Here is a 10,129-nt window from a genome sequence, read left to right as displayed (position 1 = left end):
CGTACAATTCAAAGAATTTTCATTGACTAAACAGAAAACTAGACCTAGAAAGGACTATGAATGGATTGGGAAAACCATTTAGAAAAAAATCCGATTCAAAAAATCGAAAAAACAGAAATCAAAGCGAAATTGCCGCATTTGAATAAAAATCCACTAGCGAGAAAGCAAATTTTTTTTCAAACACCGTTTTCTCACTCTACTTTAAATTTAGAGCGAAAAAAATCCACCACGCCGCAAAACCACTCGCTTTTTCGCTCCACTTCCTGTTTCGGCGTGACCAAAATCACTACTCCAATTTGACTTCAATAATCATGAAAATGTGTGAACAGATCTTAAAAAAAGACAGCGCCCCAATACAATTCAAATTCTTTGAATTGTAAAAATAGGAGCGCTATAATAGCCGGCTGAGAAGATGAGGGCGGCTATTAAATAGCTAAAAAATTCATAAAGTCTTATAATTGCTTCAGTTTAATAAAGCTTCCAAACATCAAATTAATGGTTCACGTCATTATGAAAAAACGGTTTCATCTATAAACCTAAAATTTAAAAAAAACCAAAAGAACCATATATGGTCAGAAGAAAATTCGCACGCTTATCAGAAAATATTTTCACAGCAATTTTTCTCCACTCTCTTAAAAACGAGTGAACAAAAACCACTCTAAAACTTCGCCCTGCTCCTTTATTTTGTTCACCAGATTAACCTAAACCTTAAACAGATTGTTGTTCTGAAAACTAGAAACATCGCATGTGTTTGCAGTTTTTGAATGAAGAGGCACGAAGTTCACAAGCCATAAAAGTTTTTCTTTATTTATCAATAATATTTCAGTTGAAAATTAAAGGCATGATTTAACCGAAATCACCCAATAACTAACAGAGAACGCAAGCTGAAAGTTTGAAACGAATTAAGTACTGGGGCAGTAGACTTCACACAAATATGGCACCTTAGAGCTTTTTGAAGAACGATAAAATAGTCGCAAGAGAGTTCCGTTAGAAGGATGAACTGACACGTTGAATCATTAACCAATTTGAGAACAAATTTCAGAAGATTTCAATCTCATTTTCAACGGATTTCAGATGGTAAAAAACCGGTGAACAAGTCAAGAAACATCAGATTAACAAAAACTCGCCGGATTCAAAATCTGCTTTCCAACTCTTCTACAAGGTCTTTAAATGAGGGGGAAAAGTTACATGCCCGATTTTATATCCCTTTAACTGACATCGGAAGTCGGAGAATTTAACAGCGGAGCAAAAATTTCAAAAACGAATCGAAGAGTTTCAATAGACCATCGAAAAGCCCAGGAAAATTCATATCTATCTGCAAAATATCGTAAAAATCTTTGAAGTCAATAGAATTATGAATCGAAAGTCATGATGCAGCAGAACCAAAAACTCGTTTTCTAACCCCGATCGATACTCGCTGTAAAAATACAGAAGTTCTTTTGCTCAAACGTACTAGCTTTCTCTCCAATTACTGTCTCGGTTTTCATATAATTCACCAATCAAAAGAAAGACGAAAAATAAGGTCTCAAATTTAAGAAAGGCTAAATCCCAATACACCTCATTTAGTTATAAAAAGACAATATAAAAATGTTGTTCAGGTTCTTTAAATGCTATAACCATAAGTAGATTCTAGCCTTGATTAACAAACAGCCGATTAAAGGCGGAGAAATAAGTCTTGAACGACTAGCGGGGCTCAATTCCATTGTAGTTTCCTTTAGTCGGCGAGAGAGGGTGGAGTTGGCGTATCGAGCTCAATGTGGCTTCATATTATATTATAGGAAGTTATTATAGACTTTTATGTGACATATATGAAAACAATTTTGACAAAACTTCATTTGACTTTTACCAGTAAACTGCCTGCTCGAAAACTCAAACGGACAGTGAAATTTGGTCTTTCCCAAAATAGCTCCATCAGCTTAATGGGCAAATAAGCTTTAGCCCATTAACGTGTAACGTCGAATCTAACATAATGTGAGGCTACAATGAGAAAGACCCAATTGATACACTAAAAAGAGGCCGAATTGTGATTTGCAAGGAAAAATTAAGGGTTAATTAGAGCTCCGCTCAACTGACCCTCAATTATACCTTACCTATATCTTCAAATTGATTTAATTATTAATTTTTTTAGATAGATTCAGCTTTCGCGTGATACAATGACGTTCTCAATTTCATGTCAAACGCGTCAACAACAAAATATCATAGCCGGAATACTCCGGAAATGAAGCAAAGGTTCGTCCTACCATGAAAACTTGAACTTACTACCTTAGCTTAGACCAACTAATATTATACAAAATGTTGGGTGGGTTAGGGCAGGTGCGCACACTGTCTGAAGAATTGGAAAGAAAAGAGGCCCATTTTCGTCAAAAACTTCAGAATCTGACCTTTTCACAATGAGTGGTTCTGACTGTGTCCTAAATTGAACATGAATTGGTGAATGTAAAAATCATTTTTCTCAGTGAGTTAAATTGTTAAAGGTAACTTTTTTGCTTTTAGGTCAAACTCAAACGTCTAAACAAAACCAGCGTGGTAAAAGCAACCTATAGAAACCCAATACTGACCTTAGGTTCATGAAAACCGATATAGTATCAATGCTCACCTTCGGTTCATAGAAAACGGACACGACTACGAAACTGCTTCAAACTGTGTTCGAGAACAATTAAAAAAATCGGAAAACTTTTACTGACATAGTTGAGATTAGTCACTGGCATTGTAGTTGAAACAAAAACTAGATCCCACTCGTGAAATGATTATTTGGATCTACTCTGTTTTGCCCCCCCCCCCCCCCCCCCCAGGTTAGTGAGCATAAATTTTTTATGACCCCCAGGCGCACGTGCTATTTTCTTACATAGTAACGTGCTATATAACAACATATAATTTGTAACTGGGGGTCATAAAAACTCATAAAAAACACTGGGGGGGGGGGGGGCGAAACAGAATAGATCCGAGTATTTCAACATTCCATTGAGGGTTTCAACATTCCATATCAAAAAGCCCCTGAACGCTGACATCTTTAGGTGAAGAAACTGCTTGGATGAAGAAAGCAAAAAGACTAATAGCCAAAAAATCAGAATTGACTGACAAATAGCAAAATCCAAAAAAAACCATAAAGGCCCGCGAAACGAAGCTCATATTGATGACACCATGGCGCTTTTATTAGCATGTGAAGAGGGACATTGATATCCTACAGGTTCATTTTTTGAGCTGTCATTAACATACAGAAAGGGCATAATTATATTGTTTCCATTAGATTCTAATTATGCAAGGTGGAAACCCCTCCTCCCTCTCTTAGCATTCATCAAAACATTATTTTCAAGACCTCTTTATGAATGAAAGGCGGAAACGTACATTAAATTCTACTGTGGATACCCTCACGGTACAAAATGCAAAACTCAGATAAACAAAGTTCAGAAAATTTTGCTAAACTTTTGCATTTTCCGTTGAGTTTTCCTCAACCAAATGAGAAATTAAGAGCAACCTTATCTACCATTCTGGGAGCATTGTTCAGCTCCTCACTCTTCAACACATAATTAACATTGCCGACTAACATCGGGCGAATTGTTCTCGAACGACTGGCGAGAAAATTGGCTTCGTCAGTAGCTCCAATTTAGGGAGGCAACCTTTAGCTTAATTCATGAGGGGGAGGGGATGTGAAGTTGAAGTGGGGGTCAAACTAAACTCCCAAGAATTGACATTCACACCATGAATTGACGTCTCCTAAACAGGTTGGGTGAATAGCATAATTAGAACCTAGTAATCCGCAAGGCTCCAAGAGAGCATAAGGTCCTCCGCGCGTTACCTGTTTATCCCGTTTTTGAAGACGAAACGTCATATGGGTCAGCCAAAAAATCGTTTCAGCAAAAAATTGCATAAAAAAGACCACAGGACTAATATAATTCCAACAAACTTCTTTGAGAGCAAGTAATCCGAGCAGTTTCAGAGGTGAAAATTACAAAATCTTTTGATGAAAGTGGTTTGTTTTCACTTTCCAGAAAACAGAAGTAAGCGATTCATCTAAAGGCCGACTGTTTAACAAAATCAACTTAGTTTTTATGTTCTATTTACTAGTATAAATGACAACAGCTTTAATTATCACTTTGTGAACAAAACGAAAAGGCGAAGCGACTTCCAACATGTATAAAGCTTTGCCACATCAACAATTAGCCCGCAAATTAAATTATTTGAATTGAGAAACAAAAGCACACGCGAACACCTACGCTTGATCTCATCTCAGGTGATGAAAAACTGACTCTAAAATTTCAAACTAGCAGGAGATATTTAGGGCATGTAACGTCATGAGCGGGGGGGGGGGTTACTTTTCTCCATTCATAAAATTTCATACCAAGGTTTCCGCTTACTCTTTATTATTAACATCAGAATGGGGAGTTGAAACAAACCTTTTGCTTCTCCATTGAAGCCTCCATCTGTTTGCTCACGTAGCCACCCATTAACACTCAATAAATCTTCAATCTATTCAGATGTCAATCTACTTGGACACGTATACTTCATATACGTCTCTATACATACCAATCTCAAAGATTACACCATAAACCTATTTGTATTTTCAAGCTTGCAGCTCTCTTAAAAACAACAGCTCTCGAATTTTCCAGACTAAGGTATTAATAACGTTAGGATGTATTTAAAGTCAATACTGGTGTGTAAATTCGATCAACAGAATGTGGTGTTCAAATTAGAGACATTGCCTGAATATCATCACATTTGAACTGAGATAGATAAAAAAAATTGGCTTGATGTTGAACTTTTAAGTCATGGTAGCATATAACTAGCGAAAAGAGAATTATAATTGTCCAGGATTGCCCCGACGTTAACGTGTTCTCACCGACAGAAATTTTCATTTATGAAAACAATTTTAGCAAAAAGTATATTAGTTAAACTGATCTATCTACAAATTTGAATAAACAAATACATCTGCTTCAAAATATTTCGTTAAAATAAATAATTATCATATGTTCACCATTATCTGTGAAGGTTGATGAAATTTAATGCACTTTGTAAATTTGAGCAAAGAACTTGAGACAATTGACCTCAACTTCAACTCGAACTAATTCAGGTGACGTATTTGCCATCGATCTATATTATGTCGCGATAAGAAAAACTTAAAACTTTTGGCACATTTATGTGCATTGGCTCCAATTGAGTATGAATTAGCAGAAAGATTAAAACTCCGAAAAAAACATGACATTCGACGCAGATTATTCAACCGTCACCGACTAAGAACTTTACTTTTGCCTGAGAGAGGAAGAATGGAAGACGTGAAAAAGATTTCCTTTCACAAAAAGCTCAATGAAAAGTTATCGCCTTTAAATGACGAAGAAAAAGATCATATTTCATTAAAACTGTACGCCGTTAGTGAATATCTAACACCAATCCGAGCTCGTCTTGGTTTGTCTTCACAATAAATTTCAATTTTAAAGACAGGAGTCAGATATTCGGGCAGAGACCGCCACTTACGATAATTTGTTTCGTTTATATTAAAATACAATTTTGAGTTAATTTTTGACTTTACATGTAACATCTCAACGATTTCTTTTGATTAAGAAGACATTTAATGAATTGCAGAACTTTTTACATATAAGGACTACAGTTTCGAAATCTAAAACTTATTTACTCATTCATTTTATCATGGTCAGCCTGGAGATATTATTGATCAGCCTGAATTTCATGTTCATTGTGTTGTTACTAGAGAAACATTTGCCCCTGAGGATAATTCGAAATGTAATTTGTCCCATGAGCATGGAAGCTAAGGATTTAACAATAACTATTTACAACTTGGAAGAATTTCATTTGATAATTTTGTCTTTGGCGATTCGCGCGATTTAGTTGAGCGAAGCATGTCAGAGGGGCATTTTAACCTTGAGGAAATCTGTCAAATCTTTCTCTGGCGCGACTGGGGAACAGCTTACCGAAATGGCACCGTAAAAATTACCGTAATCTAGAAAAAACGAGGTTATTACCGATACCGTACAAAATTATTTCATTTCGGACGTTTTTGCACATTTATGTGCATTGACTTTAAGTGAGTATGATTTGGCAGAAAGTTTAAATCTCCGAAACAAACACGATATTCGACGCGGATTATTTAACCGTCACACTCAGAAATTTTATTTCTTTTGCCTGAGAGAGTAAGATTGGAAGAAGACGTGAAAAAGATTCTCTTTCACAAAAAGCTCAATGAATAGTTATCGCCTCTAAATGACGAAGAAAAAGATCATATTTCGCCAGAAACTTACACCGTTAGCGAATATCTAACACTAATCCGAGCTCGTCTCGGTTTTTCATCACAATAAATTCTAATTTTAAAGAAAGGAGTCCGATAATTGGGCAGGGACTGCCGCTTACAATAATTTGTTTCGTTTCTTTTAAAATACAATTTTGAGTTAATTTTTGACTTTACTTGTAACCATACATTCTTTACGTGTAACCATGCATTCTTAACCCCTGGAGACAAAAGAAACAAAACCAAGTTTTTGTTTCGGTTGACCGTTTTTGACGTTATTTAACTTTACGTTATTTACTGATGCTTCCACTCTTGGTTCATTCTTGTTTGGAGTGGAAGAGTTGTTGAAAGTTGTGCGAATTACACCTTTACCAATTAAAAACGAAGTTGGCTCTTTACTTTATTCTGCCAACTTTCTCAATTATCCCTATGTTATTCGTGGACCTGAAGCCAATATTGTTTGCTGTTTAAAGTCAGATGTCAGTCGCGAGTAGAATTTGGGTGATGTTGATATAGAAGAATTTTTGTCAATTCAGGATTGAATTTTGAACGCTTTAGCGGTGAACTTGCTGGATTCGAAGCTTCCAGAACAATTGCTTTTGCATTACCAAAAACCAAAACCAAACATGCATTACCTCCTGCTATCACACCTAGAGGGTCGGATATGCTGGCAGCAAATGGTAGTTGGTTTACATATGGCTATTTAGAAGATGAAGGTGCCGCGTCTGTTGTTAGACTTGTATCCTGCTCAAAGCTGTGGATAAATACTGACGGCAATCGTGAAACTCAACTACTTTCGAATATGAAGACATTTAATGAATTGCAGAGCTTTTTACATATAAGGACTACAGTTTCGAAATCTAAAACTTATTTACTCATTCATTTTATCATGGTCAGCCTGGAGATATTATTGATCAGCCTGAATTTCATGTTCATTGTGTTGTTACTAGAGAAACATTTGCCCCTGAGGATAATTCGAAATGTGTTTTGTCCCATGAGCATGGAAGGCAAGGAAAAAACTAACTATTTACAACTTGGAAGAATTTTATTTAATAATTTTGTCTTTAGCAATTTGTGCGGTTTAGTTGAGCAAAGTATGTCTGAGGGGCATCTTAACCTTGAGGAAATCTGTCAAAAATTTCTCTGACGCGACTGGCGAACAGCTTATCAAAATGGCATCGTAAAAATTGCCATAGTCTGGAGAAAACCAGGTTATTACCGATACAGTACAAAATTATTTCATCATTTCTGACGTTTTGGCACATTTATGTGCATTAGCTAGGAGTGAGTATGATTTGGCAGCAAAATTAAATCTCCAAAATAAACATGACATTCGATTCGGATTATTTAACCGTGACAGACTAAGAACTTTACTTTTGCCTGAGAGAGTAGGAATGAAAGACGTGAAAAAGATTTCCTTTCACAAAAGCTCATTTAAAAGTTATGGCCTCTAAATGACGTAGAAAAAGATCATATTTCGCAAAAACTGTACGCCGTTAGTGAATATCTAGCACTAATCCGAGCTCGTCTCGGTTTGTCATCACAATAAATTCTAATTTTAAAGAAAGGAGTCCGACATTTCGGCAGGTACTGCCGCTTACAATAATTTGTTTCGTTTCTTTTAAAATACAATTTTGATTTAATTTTTGGCTTTACTTGTAACCATACAATCTTTACGTGTAACCATGCATTCTTAACCCCCGGAGACAGAAGAAACCAAACCAAGTTTTTGTTTAGGTTGACCGTTTTTGACGTTATTTAACTTTACGTTATTTACTGATACTTCAAACCTTGGTTCATGCTTGTTTGGAGTTGAAGAGTTATTGAAAGTTTTGGGAATTACACCTTTATCAATTAATAACGAAGTTGGCTCTTTACTTTATTCTGCCAACTTTCCCAATTATCCCTATGTTATTCGTGGACCTGAAGCCAATATTGTTTGTTGTTTAAAGTCAGATGTCAGTCGCGAGTGGAAATTGGGTGATGTTGATAAAGAAGAATTTTTGTCAATTCATGATGGAATTCTGAATGTTCTAACGGTGAACTTGCTGGATTTCAATCTTCCAGAACAATTGCTTTTGAATTACCAAAAGCCAAAACCAAACATACATTACCTGCTATCACACCTAAAGGTTCGGACATGCTTGCAGCAAATGGTAGTTGGTTTACAAATGGCCATTTAGAAGATGAAGGTGCCGCGTCTGTTGTTAGGCTTGTATCCTGCTCAAACCTGTGGATAAATACTGACGGCAATCGTGAAACTCAACTACTTTTGAATATGAAGACATTTAATGAATTGCAGAACTTTTTACATATAAAGACTACAGTTTCGAAATCTAAAACTTATTTACCTCATTCATTTTATCATGGTCAGCCAGGAGACATTATTGACCAGCCTGAATTTCATGTTCATTGTGTTGTTACTAGAAAAACATTTGCCCCTGAGGATAATTGAAAATGTGTTTTGTCCCATGAAAATCGAAGGCAAGGAATTAACTATAACTATTTATAACTTGGAAGAATTTTATTCAATAATTTTGTCTTTGGCGATTCGCGCGATTTAGTTGAGCGAAGTATGTCTGAGGGGCATCTTAACCTTGAGGAAATCTGTCAACTCTTTCTCTGGGGCGACTGGGGAACAGCTTACCGAAATGGCACCGTAAAATTACCGTAATCTAGAAAAAACGAGGTTACTACCGATACCATACAAAATCATTTCTGACGTTTTGGCACACTTATGTGCATTGGCTACAATTGAGTATGATTTGGCAGAAATATTAAACCTCCGAAAAAAACATGACATTCGACGCAGATTATTCAACCGTCACCGACTAAGAACTTTACTTTTGCGTGAGAGAGGAATGGAAGACGTGAAAAAGATTTCCTTTCACAAAAAGCTCAATGAAAAGGAATCGCCTTTAAATGACGAAGAAAAATATCATATTTCATTAAAACTGTACGCCGTTAGTGAATATCTAACACCAATCCGAGCTCTTCTCGGTTTGTCTGCACAATAAATTTCCATTTTAAAGACAGGAATCGCATATTCGGGCAGGGACCGCCACTTACGATAATTTTTTTCGTTTATTTTAAAATACAATTTTGAAATAATTTTTGACTTTACATGTAACCATACATTCTTTACCTGTAATCATGCATTCTTAAACCCTTGAGACAAAACCAATCAAACCAAATTTTTGTTTAGACACACCGCTTTTGACGTTAATTACCTTAACGTTATTTACTGATGCTTCAATTCTTGGTTCATGCATGTTTGGAGTGGAAGAATTTTTGAAAGTTAAGCGAATTATACCTTAACCAATTATTAACGAAGTTGGCCCTTTACTCAATTCTACTAACTTTCCCAATGATCCCTATGCTATTCGTGGAACTGAAGCCAATACTGTTTGTTGTTTAAAGACAGATGTCAGTCGCAAGTGGAATTTGGGTCAAGTTGATATAGAATTTTTATCATTTCAGGACGGAATTCTGTGTGTTCCAACGGTCAACTTGCTCGATTTGAATCTTCCAGAACAATTGCTCTTGCATTACCAAAAACCAAAACCAAACATGCATTATCTCCTGTTATCACACCTAGAGGTTCTGATATGCTTGCCGCAAATGGTAGTTGGTTAATATATGGCCATTTAGAATATGTAGGTGTCGCGTGTTGCTAGGCAAGTATCCTGCTCAAAGCTGTGGATAATTACGTCAAACTCAACGATTTCTTTTGATCAAGAAGATATTTAATGAACTGCAAACTTTTTACATATAAGTACTACAGTTTCAAAATCTAAAACTTAATTACTCATTCATTTTATCATGGTCAGCCTAGAGATATTATTGATTCGCCTGAATTTCATGTTCATTGTGTTGTTACTAGAACAACATTTG

General features: G+C 35.9%; 1 protein-coding gene across 1 annotated transcript in view; it reads right to left on the bottom strand.

Annotated features, from left to right (window-relative positions):
* LOC142344041 (leupaxin-like) overlaps positions 1 to 10,129 on the bottom strand; it is a 142,550-nt gene that overhangs the window by 74,620 nt on the left and 57,801 nt on the right. The window lies entirely within an intron of this gene.

This window comes from Convolutriloba macropyga, chromosome 1 (genome assembly GCF_964194025.1).
Source record: "Convolutriloba macropyga chromosome 1, txConMacr16.3, whole genome shotgun sequence".
Classification (NCBI taxonomy): Eukaryota; Metazoa; Xenacoelomorpha; order Acoela; family Convolutidae; genus Convolutriloba; species Convolutriloba macropyga.
Note: the sequence above shows the minus strand (reverse complement) of the source record. Positions and strands in the feature narration are given on the sequence as shown.